Raw genomic sequence first — 21,675 nt, forward strand, 5'->3', positions numbered from 1 at the left:
AATCTATCGCAGATGGAGTTGGCAGAGTTGCGGAAGTACATCGATGAGAATCTAGCCAAGAACTTCATCCGTCATTCAAAATCATCAGTTGGAGCACCCATCTTATTTGTGAAGAAGAAAGATGGCTCGTTGCGGATATGCGTGGACTATCGAGACCTCAACAAGGTAACAAAGAAGAATCGTTACCCATTACCCTTGATTTCTTGCCTCTTAGAACAACTTGGACGTGCAAGGATCTTTACAAAAATTGATCTAATGGGAGCTTACAACCTCATACGAATCAAGGAAGGAGATGAGTAGAAGACAGCGTTCCGTAAAAGGTATGGCCATTTTGAATATAATGTCATGCCCTTTGGTCTTACCAATGCTCCAACGGTCTTTCAACATATGATGAATGACATTTTCTGAGAGTACCTTGACGATTTTGTTGTCATTTATTTGGATGATATTTTGATATTCTCCAAAAATGAGGAAGAGCATGAAAAACACGTTCGTTTGGTATTGGAGAAACTACGAGAGCAAGGACTATATGCCAAGTTGGAGAAGTGTTTATTTTACTAAATAGAGATGGAGTTTCTGGAGTTCGTTGCGACTACGAAAGGCTTGAAGATGGACCCCAAGAATGTGGAAGCAATTTTGTCTTAGGAGGTTCCGAAGACGGTTAGAGACGTACAATGCTTTCTTAGTTTTGCTAACTTCTATCGGATCTTTATCAAGAATTACTCTCAAGTTGCTGCTCCTCTCACTCGGTTGACATGCAAAGATAAGCTGGAATGGGGACCTCTAGCAGAGAAGGCGTTTCAAAACCTGAAGACCGCATTTACTACGGCTCCAATCTTGGTACATCCAGACTTTACAAAGGCCTTCTATTTAGAAACTGATGCTTCGGATTTTGCTTTGAGAGCTGTACTTTGAGAAATGGGAGAAGACAAGAAGCTCCATCCGGTTGCATTCTATTCTTGAAAGTTCTCTGCTATTGAAATCAATTATGAGATCCACGATAAGGAACTTCTTGCTATAGTGGATTCTTTTCAAGAATGGCATCACTTTCTTGAAGGAGCTACACATCCAGTGACCGTATACACACATCACAAGAATTTAGAGTATTTCATGTCGACTCGAGTTCTAAATCGACGTCAAGCTCGATGGAGTATGTTGCTATCTAGGTTCGATTTTATTATCACTTATCGACCTAAAAAGCAGCAAGGACTATCTAATGTCTTATTGAGGAGATCGTATCTTGTACCAAAGGCTGAAGAAGTAGCGTTTGATCAACAATGTACGATATTGTTGAAGCCAGAGCAATTTCAGCTTTGCGCTACTTTTATACCAATTGATGCTGACTTCCTGAATCAGGTACGTGCCGTAACCATTGAAGATTCAGTAGCCATTGATATTAAGCAGCGCGCCAATGACGACAAGTTCAAGGTGGAGGGAGATCTTTTATACTTTGAAGAGCGGTTATATATCCCAAAAGGACCAGCACGACTCCGAGTTCTTCAATCTCGCCACAATTTTCCAGCTGTGGGACATTTTGGATTCAACAAGACCTTGGAGCTTATTTCTCGAGATTTTTGGGGGCCCCAAATGTGGAAGGATGTGAAAGATTTTATTCTCTCCTGCGACATCTGTTCAAGATCCAAGAATCCTCTGCATCGCCTTTATGGACTCCTACAGCCATTGCCGATTCCACGTCGACCATGGTCTTCAATTTCCATGGACTTCATCACGGACCTGCCATCATCGAACTCATTTGACAGCATCTTTGTCATGGTAGATCGGCTTACAAAAATGGCACACTTTGTCCCTTGCAAGAAGACATCATCTAGTGAAGTCACAGCATGACTCTTTCTCGATAATGTGTATCGATATCATGGACTACCAGATGATATCGTATCAGATCGAGGAACCCAGTTCGTATCAAAGTTTTGGAGATCTCTCTTTGAGATACTGAAGGTGGGTAACAAGCTTTCTTCAGCTTTTCATCCTCAAACTGATGGTCAAACGGAACGGGTGAACCAAGTCTAGGAACAATACTTACGATGCAGCATCAACTATCAGCAAGATGATTGGACCACATATCTGCCGCTAGCCAAGTTTGCATATAACAACACCCTCCATGCGTCGACTCAATACACACCATTCTTTTCCAATTATGGGTATCATCCAAAGCTTGATTTATTGAGTCCATCAACAAATAACAATCCAGCAGCTAAAAGGATTTGCGAAACAACTATCAGAGCTTCAAAATACGTTGAAGCTTCAATTACAATCCGCTCAAGAATCCTACAAGGCGTCTGTAGATAGATTTCGGAATCAAGCACCTACTTTCAAAATTGGAGATAAAGCATGGCTTCTTTGACGGAATATCAAGACCAAGCGACCATGTGATAAGTTGGACTATCGAAGATTGGGACCATTTATCATCCAAAAGAAAATCAATCCAGTGGCGTATCGTCTGGAATTACCGGCTTCTATGAAGGTACATCCAGTCTTTCATGTTTCTTTGTTGGAGCCTTATCGAGAGTCATCTCTTCCTAGAAGAGTGCAATGTCTGCCACCTAGTATTGAGATCGAGAACCACGAGGAATACGAGGTTGAAAAGGTGCTGGATTCTTGGCAAAGGTGGGACAAGTTGGAGTATCTTGTTCATTGGTGCGGCTACAACATTAATGAGCGAACGTGGGAGCCAGTTGAAAATCTCACCAATGCGCCACAAAAGGTACAGGAGTTTCATCAACAACATCCTCATAAACCTAAGCCGGTTCGACAATAGCTTCATTCTGAAGCTTGCTCACCCAAGAATATAAGAAAGGGAGAGAGCACCACCAAAATTCGTAGTTGATGTAGTTATTTTCTCCAAGATAAAATAGAATTTTTTCAGTAGCCATAGTTTGGTCTTCTGATATGGATAGCCAAGAGATAGATACTATGCCAGTCAGATTATCTCAACCAACTAGTTCAAGAAGGCAACTCCGAGATGAAGAATCACCTGCACCACGACGACGATGGAGGATACCAAGTAACCGATCATTGGTGATTGTATTTGAGTCCGAGCCTGCTTACGATGGTCAACCGGAAGGCATATTTGTAGGACAATTTCACAATAAAGACACGGAAGTTCATGCTTGGTCAGAAGTTGAAGGAGTGGGCCACTACCGTTGGCTTCAAGGGCCAATGAACCACTTACCTCGTGAACAACAGTTGGAGTTCATAGCAGACGTTATGCAATAGATCTTCATTTTCTTGCGTTGGTATTGATTGACAACAACATTGCTTCTCAGAGACCTCGAAGCTAAAGGAGGGGGTGATGTTAGGGACATAGTCCTTAGAACCTTCTAGAGACAAGTTTCTAGAACCTTCTAGAAGCAAGTCTCTGGAACCTTCTAGAAGCTTCTTACTTCGTAAAAGATGTTAGGGACATAGTCCTTAGAACCTTCTAGAGATAAGTTTCTAGAACCTTCTAAAGGCAAGTCTCTGGAACCTTCTAGAAGCTTCCTAGTTGGTAGAAGTTGCTTGAGAAGCTTCCTAAATAAGAGTATATATTGGGATCGAGGCTGAAGAGTTCTTCAGTCTCGACAACACATCTCTTAGAGCTCTAGCTCAACTCTCCGGTGTTGTTCTCATCTGATTAATCTAGTTCTTGCCAGTTCTTCTTGAACTTCTTGTTAGATCTCGAGTCTGTATTTCTATGTCCGTGACAATATTAATGGTTTAATTATTAGTTATTGATGTTCTATTTTTCAATAGGATTTAATTAGAATTTGGTTTAAAACTTATTTAGGATTTGACTTGGATTTAAAGATTTATTAGGATTTCATTAGGATTTGATCCAGAATTTGGTTATGGTTCAATTAAGATTTCAATTAAAATTTGATCTTGAATTTGAATTAGGATTTTATTAAGATTTAATTAAGATTTTAATTAAGATTATATTAATATTTTTATTTTTAATATAACTTTAAAATTCTTTGTGTTTCTTTTATAACTTTATTTAAATTTATTTCAATAGGTTAAAGTTTGATTGGATTATTAGGGATTACTTAAATTTTATTTAAATTTCTATTAAATTTGATAGAATTGTTGTTGCATTGTTACTTACCTTTCACAACTAGATACCTAGTGTATTTTCAAATAAGAATACATATAATCTGACAATACTTTTTAAGATTCTAAAAATAAATATAAAATTATATTTAGCTTTTCATTATCAAATTGATGCATAAACAAAGCATGTAAATTAAGTTTTGAAGCAATATTTGAGGTATACTATCAACTACCAATAAGATGATTAGAAAATTCTTTTATCATTAGCAAAGTTTTCTTATAATAATATAATATATTTTTTTATGAAAAAAATATCTTTTTTATTAATTATGATTATCGTTTATAATTTTATGCTTTTGACTTTTCAAAAGTTGATAATCACGCAAAAAATGGTTTGACAAATCATTTATCTGAGTTACATACATCAATAAAAGGGCAACTAAAAGAGGCTCAAGAACAACAAAAAAAAAACATAGATGTCTATTGCAAGTAAAAACTTTGTTTTTATATTGGTAGTAAGATATAGTTACTTTGTTATGATATTAAAACTATTTGTTCTTGTCACAAGTTAGATTATTATAAGCTTTGACTATTACTTATTTGTGAACAAGTCAATCTATTTGTTTATTGATTAAATCTAAAAAAGTCTTTAAAAATCTACTCCATATTTTACATATCTCTTTTTGAGCCATGTAAGATAGTGAATATTTTGGAAAGAAGATAAATACTATCCCTTCTTATAAAAATAGATAATAATTAAGAATTTGAGGTAGAAGAAGTCTTAGTCTCAAAGTGATGTCAACTAAGATTTAAATATCTTATTCATAGATGTGGATACATTATTAAAAAATGTACATAGGAACGAGTAAAAAATCTAAAAAATGCATTAGAAAAGATCAAAGATTTTCATCAATAACATCTATCAAAATTAAGATAAAAGATAGCAAATCTTTGCTATAAAAGAAACATAATTTAGAAAAGATTTTATTCTACCTTCTATCCTTATTTATAATTTATACTATATTAAGAAGATAGAAAATCAATAGCCAATAAATTCAACTCAACAGCCATCATTTGCTAATTTATTGAATGAGATATTATAATTATTAAAACCTTCAAGATGATATAATAAGGATGAAGATCTTCAAAAATAATATATTTTTTTTTGTATAGATGGCAAGATGGAACACATGTCACGGCCATAATCATGTAAGCTAATAATTACATATAGAAATAGGTAGAAGTAAGTAAAAGTAGATAAAAGTAAGTTAATTCTATAATATTTAATATAGAAGCTTCCTATAAACTTCTTAGACGCTGCTTTGACTTCATAGGTGTCTTTAATTGACTTTTTGGATTAGAAACGTGGTCAACAAGTTGGCCATGTGCCACACATGTTGTTAGCTTGAAGATCAAGCTAACTATGTGGCCCACACATAGAAAAACTTGCCTTGTAAGTCAAGGCATAAGTCTTACAAAGTCAACACATATTGGAGGTCCTATAGAACGTCGCCACGTAGCTCCTAATTAGATAGTATATATAGAGACAAGAGTGAAGGCTTCTTCACTCTTGTCAACTCCTTTCTTGCTTCTAATCCAGGTTCAAGAGTCTTTAGTTTCTTGTCTTGTGGCAATAGCCATTCCAGTTTCCTTTTAATATACCTACTTGTTTATATTTTGACTTATTATATCGAGATAGCCTTTTGGTGTATATTTTCCCTCATTGAGTCTTTGTCCTTGACAGATTGACAAGAGTACACTTACAATATCAGAGCTTTGTTTTTTCTTGAGTAAGAGTGGATTACCCCTTTCTCTTGACAAGACATAAGCGTATTAGAAGTTTACGGATTACCCACTTCTAAACTGATATTGTTCTTAGTATCTTCTTTGTTATCAAGTCTTTCTTTTCTTTTGTCTTGAGCAATATCAAACAAATTTTTCTTCTTAGTGTCATTATGGCAGAGCTTGTTGAAATGAAGAGTGCAATGGCACAAATGCAAGAGCAAATGAGGGAGTTAATGCTTGCGATGCATCAACTCAATTCACCAACACAAAAAAGAACAAGAATAGCAGAAAGTGGAGATATAGAGATGATCGGAGCTACTTCAACATCTACAACAAATCACATTCCTTCTCCAATTGTACAACACCCTATAAGCACTAGAGAACCAAGAATTGCCTTACCTGAGAAATTTGATGGTACAAGATCAAAGTTTCAAGACTTCATCAATCAAGTACAATTGGTAATTGAACTTCAACCGCAAAGCTATCCAACTTCAGGATCACAAGTCAGGTTTATTGGCACTCTACTTTCTGGTTCTGCATTATCGTGGTTTTCATCTTTTCTTGAACAACGAAATCCAATATTGGACAATTTGGAAGCTTTTTTGGCAGAGTTTCGATCTATGTATGGTGAACACGATGCAACTCGTGTTGCAACAAATAAGATCCGAATTTTGCGACAAGGAAATCGCTCAGTAATAGTATATGCTTCATAATTTCGACAACTTGTAATTGACATCAAGTGGGATGATGCTGCACTCATCAGTCAATTTCTTTATGGATTGCAATACGAAGTAAAGAAATTGATGCTCAACTTACCTGATCCTCAAACTTTGAGTCAAGCAATCGATTTTGGGATAAAATGTGATAATCGACTTTTCGAATTTCGATCCGAGAATCATTCACGGGAACCTCAACGTTATTAATCAATGGCAACATCAACATCTTTGCCAAACGTACATTCAGAAGTAGAAGACATGCAAATTGACGCGGTACGTTTTAAACCCCTAACTGAGCAAGAAAAGATTCGTCGTCGTCAAGAAGGATTATGTTTATATTGCGGAGAACCTAAGCACACTGCTCAACATTGTCCAAAGAAAGGACGCAACTATAAAATGAGGGGTACGACGGTCAAAGAAGACAACATGTCGGAAAACGGATTCGTCCAGCTACAATAGGGACCGTGCAGCTGGAACCTTGTACAATTCCTAATGAAGGTCCTATCTTCTCCTCAGAACCCTCTCCTTGTTTTATAATAGACTTATATTTACAACCTAAGAATTACAAAGCCCCTGCTTTATTAGATTCGGGAGCCTCAGCATGTTTTTTAGATGAACAATTTGTTAAAAGTTGTAAAATACCCTTTGTATAGAAACCCAAATCAGTATATGTAGAAGTCATAGATGGTCGTCCCTTGTCTTCTGGAGATGTCACTCATGAAACTCATCCTATAAAAGTAACAATAGACAGTCATGATAGCTACATAGCTTTTAACATAATTAAATCCCCGTCCAATCCAATTATTTTAGGTTTATCCTGGCTAGAAAAATATAACCCTCTAATAGATTGGAATTCACGTAAACTTGACTTTTCCCAAAGCGTTATTAATAGTTCTATCAACCAAGTAAAAAATTATAAGTCTAGTATAGTAAAACCCGTACTGATAGGTGCAAAAGCATTTATACACGCAGCAAAAGAAGGATCAACTTTTGCTATTTATGCTGCACCTATTTTTGAAAACGTAAAGACTTCAATTGGCATTCCAAGTCAATATCAGGAGTATCAAGACGTTTTTGAGAAAAAGAATGCAGATATTCTTCCTGAGCATCGCCCATATGATTGTTCAATCGACCTCAAGGAAGGAACTCAGCCACCATTTGGACCAATTTACAGATTATCGCAAGATGAGTTGGCTGAACTCAAGACATATATTGACGAGAATTTAGCGAAGAATTTCATACGCCATTCAAAATCTCCAGCAGGAGCTCCAATTCTATTCGTAAAGAAAAAAGATGGATCTTTACGAATGTGTGTTGATTATCGAGGACTCAACAAGATCACAATCAAGAATAGGTATCCATTACCTTTGATATCAGGATTCCTTGACCAGTTGAATCAAGCTAAGATCTATACAAAAATAGATCTAAGAGGAGTATATAATCTAGTACGGATCAAAGAAGGAGATGAATGGAAGACTGCGTTTCGAACCAGGTATGGACATTTCGAATATAATGTCATGCCTTTTGGACTCACGAATGCACCAGTTGCTTTTCAACATCTCATGAATGATGTATTTCGTGAATTCTTAGACAATTTTGTCGTCTACTATCTAGACAATATCCTGATCTATTCTAAGAACGTCGAAGAACATGAAATACATGTTCGTCAAGTATTACAAAAACTTAGAGATGCAGGATTGTACGCCAAGATGGAAAAGTGTGTATTTCACACTACTCAAGTTGACTTTTTAGGATACATCATTTCAAATGATGGTCTCATGATGGATTCTAAGAAAGTCCAGAGAATCAAAGATTGAAAGATTCCAAGGACAGTAAGAGATGTCCAATGTTTCTTGGGATTTACCAATTACTATCGGATCTTCATGAAAGAATTCTCACGAGTTGCAACTCCACTTACACGCTTGACTAGTAAAGATAAATTCCAATGGAATCAAGAAGCGGAAGCAGCATTTGAAGCCTTGAAGACATCGTTTGTCTCTACACCAGTCTTATATCGTGTTGATTTTTCCAAAGCATTTTTTATGGAAACAGATGCATCAGATTTTGCCTTGGGTGCAATTTTATCACAAATGGGAACAGATGACAAACTTCATCTGATAGCTTTTCATTCAAGAAAATTTTCAACAGCTGAGATCAATTATGAGATCCACGATAAAGAACTTCTTACGATCGTGGATTCCTTTCAAAAATGGTGTCATTATCTAGAAGGCGCTTCTAGTCCAGTCACTGTGTATACAGATCACAAGAACCTCGAGTATTTCATGTCAGCACGCGTGTTGAATCGTCGTCAAGCTTGTTGGAGTATGTCTTTGTCAAGATTCGAGTTCATTATCACTTATCGGCCAGGAAAATAACAAGGTTTGTCTGATGCCCTATCTAAACATTCTTATTTTGCACCAAAAGAAGGAGATGCAGCTTTTGAGCAACAAAGAACGGTCCTCTTGAAACTGGAGCAATTTCATCTCCGAGCAATGAAATCAACATTGACTGTTGATTCAACTTTTCTCAAGCAAATCCAGTCCAGTATGTCCTCAGACCCTCTTGTTTATGATATCGAGAATAATTCTTCCAAGTCTCATGATCCTTCTAAGTTCGAGTTCAAGAATAATCTATTATATTTTGAAGGACGCCTATATGTTCCAGAAGGAGAAGCACGTTTACGTGTTCTTCAAGTACGTCATGACTTTCCAGCAGCAGGGCACTTTGGATATAATAAGACTTTGGAACTCATATCAAGAGATTTTTGGTGGCCACAAATGTGGAAGTCAGTCAAAGACTTTGTACAATCATGTAATATTTGTTCAAGATCAAAAACTCCTCATCATCGACCTTATGGACTTCTTCAGCCATTACCTATACCAGAACAACCATGGTCTTCTGTTTCTATGGATTTCATCACAGATCTTCCAAGCTCAAGATCTTATGATTCTATATTTGTGATAGTAGATCGATTCACCAAGATGGCACATTTTGTGCCATGTACAAAATCTATCACAGGTGAAGAAACAGCTAAGCTTTTCATTGATAATATCTATCGCTATCATGGATTATCTAAAGATATCATATCAGATAGGGGAACTCAATTTGTATCAAGATTTTGGAGGACCCTTTTCAAGATTTTAAAAGTGGACATAAAGCTATCTTCGGCTTTCCATCCTCAAACTGATGGACAAACAAAGCGCGTAAACCAAGTCTTGGAGCAATATTTAAGGTGTACTATCAACTACCAACAAGATGATTGGACAACCTTTCTGCCATTGGCAGAGTTTGCTTATAATAATACGGTACATTCTTCCATGCAACAAACACCTTTCTTTGCCAATTATGGCTATCATCCACGACTTGATACTTTTGATTTTTCAAAAGTTGATAATCCTACAGCAGAAGATATGGCAAATCGGTTGTCAGAGTTACATGCAATAATGAAGACGCAATTGAAGGAAGCTCAAGAACGACAAAAGATAAACGCAGATCTATATCGTAAGGAGCAACCACAAATCAACGTGGGTGATAAGGTATGGCTACTTCGTCGCAATATCAAGACTACTCGACCTTGTGACAAGTTGGACTATCGTAGGCTTGGCTCCTTTTCTGTTTTTGAACAGATCAACCCAGTTGCATATCGGTTACATCTATTGGAGTCAATGAAGATCCATCCTGTATTCCACGTATCTCTTCTTGAACCATATAAGACAGTGGATATACAAGGAAGAAGACAAATGCCACCGCCTCCTATAGAAGTAGATAATAATGAAGAATTTGAGGTGGAAGAGATATTAGACTCAAGGCGGCGCCGAAATAAGCTGAAATATCTTGTTCATTGGCGCGGATATGATATTAGTGAACGTACATGAGAGCCATCCAGGAATCTAGCAAATGCATCAGCTAAAGTCAAAGTTTTTCATCAACGACATCCATCAAAAGCAAGATGAAAATCTCTCTTATAAAAGAGACAAGATTGAGGCAAGATAACATTCAATTTCCTATCCTTGTTTGTAACTTCTTTGCATTTGTGACGCTAATTAGATGGAGAGCCAACAACCAGCGGATTCAACTCAAGAACCTTCGTTTGTTGACCTGCCGGACGAGACATTACGATTGTCACAACCTTCAAGACGATGCAATCGAGATGAAGATCTTCAAGAACGACATGTTCTTCCTCGAACAGATGGTGAGATACAACGCATTTGGTATCACGATTTGGGAAGGGACTCTCGATGTTTGGTGATTTTGTTAGAGGTGGAAACAACTCCTGATGGTGTTCTGAATATTCTATTCGAAGGAAGTTACGAAGGCCTCAACAATGATCAAATAACTGGGTGGTCTTCCCGCCCTGGTATGGGACACTACCGATGGTTGAGAGGCCCTATCAATCATCTTCGAAGAGAATAGAGATCAGAGTATGTGGCAAATACAATTCATCGCATCATAGATTTCCTCAACATATAATGACCGCTCCTCGTGGAACTCGTCTCTAGAAGGGGGGGTAATGTCACGGCCATAATCATGTAAGCTAATAATTACATATAGAAATAGGTAGAAGTAAGTAAAAGTAGATAAAAGTAAGTTAATTCTATAATATTTAATATAGAAGCTTCCTAGAAACTTCCTAGACGCTGCTTTGACTTCATAGGTGTCTTTAATTGATTTTTTAGATTAGAAACGTGGTCAACAAGTTGGCCATGTGCCACACATGTTGTTAGCTTGAAGATCAAGCTAATTATGTGGCCCACACGTAGAAAAACTTGCCTTATAAGTCAAGGCATGTGTCCTACAAAGTCAACACATATTGGAGGTCTTATAGAACGTTGCCACGTAGCCCCTAGTTAGATAGTATATATAGAGACAAGAGTGAAGGCTTCTTCACTCTTGTCAACTCCTTTCTTGCTTCTAGTCCAGGTTCAAGAGTCTTTAGTTTCTTGTCTTGTGGCAATAGCCATTCCAGTTTCCTTTTAATATACCTACTTGTTTATATTTTGACTTATTATATCGAGATAGCCTTTTAGTGTATATTTTCCCTCATCGAGTCTTTGTCCTTGACAGCACATTTGATGTCACGACTTAAGAAGAAAGTTTTAATGTTTGGTGATTTTATTGGAGGTAGCAATGTCTCTTGATGGTGTTACAAATATTTTGTTGAAAGAAGTTATAAAGATCTCAACAATGATCAAATAACAAGGTGGTCTTTTTGTACCAAAATAAGACATTATCAATGGCTAAGTAGACCTATCAACTACCTTTAGAGGAAACAGAAATCAAAGTATATAGCAAATATAATTTGCTGCATTTTAGACTTTTTTGACATATTATCATCAATCCTGATGGAACTTGTCCCTAGAAGGAGGAATAATGTTATGGAAATATATTTATTTTAATTTTTATCTAAATAATATAAATAGATAGAAGTAAGTAAAGATAGATTAATTTCAGAATATCTTCTAGAGAAGCTTTTGAGAGGCTTTATAGATATTACTTTGACTTTACATGTACTTGTAATTGATTGATAGGTTAAAAATTTAGTCAATAATTTAACCATATGTGACACATGTTGATAGCTTGTAGAATAAGCTAACTATGTGGTTCCCATATAAAAAACTTATCTTGCAAATTAAGATATTTGTTGTATAAAGTAAACATGTTTTAGAGATTCTATAGGATGTTGTACATAGCTTTTAGGTAGCTAGTATATGTAGAAGCAAGAATGAAGCCTTCTTCATTCTTAGTAATTCCTTTCTTGCTTCTAGTTTAATTTCAAGAATCTCTAATCTTTTGGCAATAGCTAATCTAGTTTCTTTTTAATATACATACTTCTTTATTTCTATTTTATCATACTTCATATAAAGCTTTTCATATCTCTACTATCAAATCAATTGTTTCAGTTCTTGCAACCTTTAGAAGATCAACCTTGAAATAAAAATGGATCTTCTTGAGAGACAAAATGCCTATACTATCATAAACTGAAACAAAAAAACTTTGAAGATAATGCTCAAGATTTTGTCATTTTATTGCAAAAATGAAACCAATACTCTTTGTGGAACGTAAAATTAAAATTAAAAAAGAAATTAATATTATAGATATCCAATAATAATATTTTTAAAATATTTTTAAAATATTCTATCAAATTTTAGAAGGTTCTAAAATATTTTTAAAAAATTCTTAAAAAATTCTTAAAAAATTCTTAAATATTCCAATAGATTCTTAAAAATCCTAAAAAGGTCAAAGAAGTTGTTTAAGAAGCTTCTTTAGATTAATTCATCTTCAAGCACCATAAAAACTTTTTAAGAAATTTTTTAATATCTAATATATAATAGAGTCGAGGTTAAGAAGATCTTTAATCTCTACAATACATCTCTTGGAGCTTTTGTTTACCTTTCTTAGTATTGATCTTATATTGATTTGACTTAATCAAGTTCTTATTAACTTTTTTATAAAAAAAAAAAATTGTTCAATTTCATGTTAGGTATTTTGCTTAGTATATTTGTGATATATATGATTGAAAAGTTGTGATAAACTTGAAGAATATATAAACATGCTTCTTTTTTTGGAAGATATAGATAATCTTTGAGATAGAATAGATTATTCTTGAATTCAAACTTGGAAGTATCATATGACTTAGAAGAAGTATTAATGATATCATAAATAAGAAAATTAGAGGATATACTTGATTGAATTTTCTTAATCAAAATTGAATTAATAATCAATGTTGATATTATTACTTAAAGATAAAATTTCTTGAGCTTTATGATAACCATTTTTTTATTGATTAAACATTGTATTTCTTTGTTAAGTGCAAGTTAAGAATTACCTAAGTAAGAATTCTATGGCAACTTTTTATAAGGTCTCCAATTTATGTCCAACTTGCAAGATGCATGTCTAACTTATAAGACAAGCTTGTTATATGTGCACCACATAGTTAGCTTATTCCACAAGCTATTATTACATGCAATACTTAGCTAAATTGTTGGCCAAGTTTCTAAACTATCAATCAATTACAAACATGTCTTAAGTCAAATACATGTCTATAAAGCTTCTAAGAAGTTAGGCCACAAAACTTCATCAAGTCTACCTACATTTATCTTCTATTTGGTACTTCTTATCTATGTAAATATGTATATTTATGATACTTTTTTTTATATTTATTGATTCATTGATCTATTTTAAATGAAAAATATTTTGTAATATTGTTTCTATAAGAGCTTGTAAAAAACTTTCAATCCAAGTTCTTTGACATGTCTATTATTTCTATTTCAAGTAAGTATTATTTGATATTTTTATAAATATTTAATTAAAAGTATTTCTTATGTAGTCTTAATCCATTCTTTTAAACTTATAATTCAACAATGATAAATTTCTTGAATAATTAAAAAAATAAATAAAATCATCTTTAAAATTATTATAATTTTTTAATTTCATGTTATTTATTTAATTTTAAAAAAAATTGTAATTCACAATGCTTCTTAATAAGATATTTTTATAAAAAAACTAAATTAATATTTTAATATTCTATCCTTGAAGAAGACACTCTATAATTCTAACTTTGTCAATTCAATGATACATTTATATTTCAAACTTTCTTTCATATTATATTATATTATATATATATATATATATATATATATATATATATATATGAAAATAAATAATTTTTTATCAATAAATATTAATATTCTATATATAAGCCAAAATTTTAAAATTTAATAAGAAATAAAAATTTAGTTTATAAATTTATTTCTTCTCTTAAATTTTTGAATAATATATTCTAAATATATTAAATAAGTATTTATATATAAATAAATATATATCATCTATATTTGACGTTATTAAAATATTATTTCAATAGTTCCAAATATCATTCATATATTATTCATACTTAATACCACATAATAATCTTTACAAATTATAATAATATTTTTAAATTTTTTTCTACTAATTTTATCTAATTTGATTTCAAAGTATCATTTTTATTTTTTATGCTATTTATTTTAATTATATCATCCAATATATCTAATCTATTATAAATAAAAAAGTAGATAAGCTTATTATATAAAAATAAATAAATATTTAAGCTCACTCTATTATATTAATATATTTTTTTTTATCTATGATAAATATTATAAAATGTAATTTTTTTTTAAATTATTATATATAGATTTGATAGATTGAATGGTATAATTAAAACAAATAGTGTATCACCTAATTTTTATAATCTATATACATAATAATCCTTAAAATATTATATATTTTATAATATTTCTATTTAATTTTAATGAATATTATTATTTATAATTATGAATATTTAATTTATCTATGATCATGTTAAAATATTTGTTATTAGATTTATTAAATTTAAAAATGATATCAATAATTAATAAAAAAATTAAATAAAAAAATTCAAATGCATTCAAATGTCATCAATATATATATATATATATATATATATATATATATATATATATATATATATATATACATACTTAGATAATACAAATAGATAGAAATAGGTAAAAGTAGAATAATTTCATAATACCATTTAGAGAAGCTTTTTAGAAGCTTGCTAGATGCTATTTTGACTTTAAATGTATTTGTAGTTGATTAGTAGGTTAAAAACTTGGTCAACAAGTTAACCATGTGCCACATATACTATTAGCTTGCAAAATAAGCTAATTATAAGCTACATTTATTGATAGCTTACAAAAAAAACTAATTATGTGGCACCCATATAAATAACTTGTCTTGCAAGTTAAACTATGTATCATACAAAGTCAACACGTTTTTAGAGGTCCTATAGAATGTTGCTATATAGATCCTAGATAGATAATATATATAGAGGCAAAAGTAAAGCCTTCTTCATTCTTGTCAACTCCTTTCTTGTTTTTAGTCTAGTTTCAAGAATCTTTAGTTTTCTTGTCTTTTAGCAATAGCTATTCTATTTTTTTTTAATATAAATACTTCTTTATTTCTATTTTTTCATATTTTTTAAAGAGAATCTTACTTATTTATTTGCTTTCATTGAATTCTTATCCATGACAAATCGATAAAAGTATACTTACAATATCAAACTTTGTCTTGTCTTGATTAAGAGTAGATTACTATTTTTTCTTGATAAGACTTAAGTATATAAGGAGTCGAGATTAGTTTCTTCTAAATTGATATTATTTTTAGTATTTTTTCTCTATTTTCAAGTCTTTTCTTTTATTTGTCTTAAGCAATATTAAATATCTTTCTTTCTTTTAAGAATTATTATAAAAGAGCTTCTTGAAATGAAGAGTACAATGGTACAAATTCAAGAGCAATTGAAGGAGATAATGCTTGCAATGCATCAACTTAATTTACGACCATAAGATACAATAAGAATGGTAGGGAGTAAAGATATAGAAATTATTGGAGCTACTTCAATATTTGCACCAAATCATGTTCCTTCTCTTATGGTAGAATATTTTTTTAATGTTAGAGAATCAAAGATTGCAATGCTTGAGAAGTTTGATGGCAGAAGATCCAAATTTTGGAGATTTATTAATCAAATACAACTTGTGATTGAACTTCAACTCCAAAGCTATCTAATTCTAAGATTGTAATTTAGATTCACTAGTACACTCCTTTCAAATTTAGCATTATTATAGTTTTTATCTTTTTTAAAACTACAAGTTTCAATATGAATAATCTAGAGGCTTTTTTGACGGAGTTTCAATCAATGTATAGAAAATATGATGCAATTTGTGTTGCAACTAATAAGATCCATATTTTACAACAAAGCAATCAATTGATAACATTTTATGCTTTATAATTTTAAAAACTTACAACTGATATCATATAAGATGATACTGCACTTGTTAGCCAATTTTTCTATGGATTACAATATGAGGTAAATCAATTGATACTCAACTTACTTAATTGTCAAACATTGAGTCAAGTAATCGATTTTGCTGTGAAGTGTGGCAATCAAATTTTTGAATTTTGATTTGAGAATTATATAAGTGTACCTTTATGTTACTATAATTCAATGATAATGCCAATATCTTCTCAGCACATACATTCGGAAGTAGAAGATACACAAATTGATATTATACATTTCAAATCTCTTATTGAGCAAGAAAAGACTACTTGTTGTTAAAAAGGATTATGCTTATATAGTGGAGAATCTAAACACACTACTCAACATTGTCCAAAGAAGCAACCACAAGATGAAAAGTATGGCTATCAAAGAAGATAGTATGTTGGAAAACAAGTTTTTTCAGTTACAATAAGAATTGTATGGCTGAAATCTTATACAATACATAGTAAAGGTCCTATTCTCTCCACAAAATCCTCTCTTTGTTTTATATTAAATGTTATTTTAGGACCTAGACATTACAAAACCTCTTCCTTGTTAGATTTAGAAGTCTCAATATGTTTTTTATATGAAAAATTTATTAAAAGATATAGCATATTTTTAGTAAAAAAAACTAAACTTGTTCACATAGAAGTCATAGATAGTTGTCCATTGTCTTCAAAGAATGTTATTTATGAAATCTTTCTTATGAAAGTAACAAGTAATGGCAATAGTAGCTTTGTAATATTTAATATCATTAGATCTTCCTGTAGTCTAATCATTTTAAGTTTATCATAGCTAAAAAAATATAATCCAAAAAGAAATTAGATTTCTCATAGTCTTAACTTTTTTCAAAGTATAATTAAGAGTATAGTTGATCAAGTAAAAAGTCATAAGTCTAGTGCAATTAAACTTGTATTTGTAGGTGCAAGAACTTTCTTGCATGTTCTAAAAGAAGGATTATCTTATGTCATTTATGTTGCACCTATTTCTGATTGAAAAAAGACTTCAAGTAGTATTCTCAACTAATATATTATTTTTTTTATTTTTTTAAATAATTAAAATTTTAAATTTTAATTTATTATTATTGTTATTATTTATTTTATTATTTTTTATCTTTTATTTTTTATATTTATTTATTTATTATTATTATTATTATATATGTTATTTTCATTAATTATTTAAGTTGTTGAGCAATCAACTTTCTTCATCAAAGAAATGACCATACTAAATATTGATCACAACACCACCATTGTTTATTTTCACACCAAAAATATATACAAGAATCCTTTCAAACTCACTATCTAACCACTATTAGAAATCAAATATCTTCTACCGACAACATTACAAATCACCCCCGATCTACTATAGTTATCAACTCCCAAGCCATGTCCTGTTCTTATTACTATCAGATTGTCTCTATGTCCCTGCAATACCACTGTTCTAATTTCTTTTAAACAAAATGCCTTCACTTCACTAGTTCCTTTGAATAGCCATGCATCTTAGCTCTGTCAACACTAACTCAACATAGCACTAATGTCGCTTTTCTTTTAATCAACTTGAGCTCCTCTAAAATTGGCACCCCTTCTTCTTCCTAAACAACAATCTTCTGTATTGATCTGGATCTACTTCTTTGCCTACAACCAATAACTTCTTTTCGCTATAACCTTCACTTTTTTTTATAAGATACTCCCACTCATCTTCTAACTTAATCACAATTTGATCGTCTATACAATTCTGGTACACATTACTATTATATCTATAATCTCTACTTCTTTGCTTTGCACAAAATTCTCAATGTAGCATACATGTCTCCAACTAGATCTATTATTGCTTGACTTTTCCATCTTCAATATACCACACTTTGCATCGCCTTGCCTTGTTGCCTTCATTAATTCTATTACATTTAAATTATGGCACTCCATACCTTATCTGCTCAATATTGTTGACATAATCTGTCTGATCCAAAACTATCTAAACCAGAATTTGTACAACTTAGACTAATCCAGCAAAATAAGTTGTTGGTCTATGGATATATATATATATATATATATATAAGTTTTAATACACCCTTATGAGAGATTATTAGATATCCTTTTAAAAGTCTTTTTTATTCTATTTTTATTTTAAAATAATATGTTCTAAAAAATTATTATTATTAATATATATTTTTAATTCTAGAGGTTCAAATCATTTATTTTCTATCATTTATTTCTTTTTATATTGCTTTATCAATATGACACTACTATCCTTACTTAATCTAATTTTAAACCACAATTATTTCATCTACCATTATGATTGTATTCAACTCTTAATATCTAAATAAGACTTTTTTTCAATAATTTATCCTATTTAACTACATCCAAAAAAAAAATTCTTAATTGCATTGATTTATTTTAATATTTATTCTAATTACATTGACAGTCATAAAATTTGGCTCACTTAGATACTCTATCAAAACATCATCTCTATGACTGTTCAACTAACCTTCAAGAAGGAACTCAACCATCATTTAGACCAATTTATAGTTTATCACAAAATGAGTTGACTAAATTCAAAGAATATATTAAAGAAAATCTAGCTAAGAACTTCATATGGTATTCAAAATCTCTAGCAGAAGCTTCAATCTTATTTGTAAAGAAAAAAGATGGATCATTACTAATATGTGTCAATTATCAAGGATTTAACAAAATCACCATAAAAAATAGATACCTAGTATCTTTGATATTTATATTTTTTGATCACTTGAATCAAGCTAAGATCTATAAAAAAATAGATCTACAAGGAACATACAATCTAGTAGACATCAAAGAAGGAGATAAATGAAAGATTACATTTTGAACAAGGTATGGACATTTTGAATACAATGTCAAGCTTTTTGGATTTACAAATGTACCAACAACTTTCCAACATCTAATGAATATTTTTCTTCAAGAATTCTTAGATGAATTTGTTATCTATTACATAAATGACATCTTAATTTATTTTAAGAACATAAAAGATTATAAACTTCATATTTATTGTGCTTTACAAAAACTAAAAGATATAAGACTCTATGCCAAGATAGAAAAGCGTATATTCCATACTACTCAGGTTGATTTCTTTGGATATATCATTTCAAATGATAGGCTTATGATAGATCTTAAAAAAAATTAAGCTATTATAGATTAGAAGATCTTAAAAATAATAAGAGATGTCTAATATTTTTTGAGATTTTCCAAATACTACTAGATCTTCATTAGGAACTTCTTTTAAGTTCCAACTCCACTTATTTGTTTGACTTATAAAAATAAACTTCAATAGAATCAAAAAGTAGAAACAGCATTTGAAGCTTTGTAGATAGCTTTTATTTCTACACTAATCTTATATTGCGTCAAATTTTTTAAGCTATTTTTTATAAAAACAAACAAATCAAATTTTACTTTGAATGTTGTATTATTACAAATAGTAACAGATAATAAATTTCATCTAGTAGCTTTTTATTCAAAAAACTTTTAATAGCTGAGATCAACTACAAGATTCACAATAAAGAACTTCTTGCAATTGTAGATTTATTATAAGAATGGCATTGCTAATTTAGTCATTGTTTATATCAACTTCAAGAATCTTGAATACTTTATGTCAACACATATTTTGAATCATCATCAACCTCATTGGAGCATGTCTTTATCAAGATTTGATTTAAAAATCACTTATAAACTTGAAAAAATAAGGTTTATTAGATGTTCTTTTTAGACATTCTTATCTTACATCAAAAGAAGAGAATACAACTTTTGTTCAATAAAGAATGATTTCATTGAAGCCAAAGTATTTTCATCTTTGAGTAATAAAATAAGTATTGACTATTAATTCAATCATTTTCAAATAAATTCAATAAAATATGTTCTTTGATCTTCTTGTTCATGATATTAAGAATTCTTCTTTTTAAGTCTCATGATGATTCTAAGTTTAAGTTTAAAAATAATATATTCTATTTTAAAAGATGCCTATATATTCTAAAAAGAGAAGCACGTTTTTATGTTCTTCAAGCATGCCATGACTTTCTAGTGGCTGAAAATTTTGGATACAAAAAGACTTTAGAATTTATATGTAAAGATTTTGGTTTAGATAAGATTACAACAATGTAATAGAAATGAAGACTTTTAAGAATGACATGTTCTTCCTCAAATAGATGGCAAAATACAATACATTTAGTATCATGAGGTAAGAAGAAACTCTTGATGTTTGATGAATTTATTGGAAGCAAGAACAATTTCTAATGGTGTTACAAATGTTTTGTTTGAAGGAAGTTATGAAGGTTTTAACAATGATCAAATAATAGAGTGGTCTTTTTGCCTTGAAATGGAACATTATTAATGGCTGAGAAGACCTATCAACTACCTTTAAAGGGAACAAAGATCAAATTATGTGGCAAATATAATTCATCGCATTTTAGACTTCCTCAACATATGATCACCACTCCTTGTGGAACTTGTCTCTAAAAGAAGAGATAATGTTAGGAATATATATTTACTATAATTGTTATGTCAATAACATAAATAGATAGAAGTAAGTAAAAGTAAATTAATTTCATAATACCTTCTAGAAAAGCTTCTAGAAGCTTTTTAGATGCTATTTTGACTTTACATGTATTTGTAGTTGATTGATAGGTTAGAAACTTGGTCAATAAACTAATTACATGCCACATGTATTGGTAGCTTGTGGAACAAGCTAATTATGTGGTGTCCATATAAAAAACTTACCTTCTAAGTTAAGATATATGTCATGCAAAGTCAATATGTTTTTGAAGGTCTTATAGAACATTACTATATAGATCCTAAGTAGTTAGTATATATAGAGGCAAAAGTAAAGCCTTCTTCACTTTTATCAACTCCTTTCTTGTTTGTACTCTAGTTTCAAGAATCTTTAGTTTCCTTGTCTTTTAGCAATAGCCATTTCAGTTTCTTTTTTAATATACATACTTCTCTATTTTTATTTTGTCATACTTCTTTGAGATAGACTCACTTGTTTATTTATTTTCATCGAGTTCTTGTCCTTGACATCAATTGAATATTGATAAGATTGATTGTGTTTTAGTCTTGTGTTTACTTATATTTTTTATTGGTTTTTGAAATAACATTAAATTAGTCTTAAATAAATTAACAAAACAACATAAAATTTTAAGATAAACCTTTTCATCTGATAAATTATTGAAAATATTAAATAGATCCATTCTTTTGTAAAATCGACCTACCCTTGATGAAGAATATGGTAATTATGATGAATATGGTTGATTTTTATTGGTTGCATTTCCAATAT

This window comes from Physcomitrium patens, chromosome 26 (genome assembly GCF_059467195.1).
Source record: "Physcomitrium patens ecotype Gransden chromosome 26, ASM5946719v1, whole genome shotgun sequence".
Classification (NCBI taxonomy): Eukaryota; Viridiplantae; Streptophyta; class Bryopsida; order Funariales; family Funariaceae; genus Physcomitrium; species Physcomitrium patens.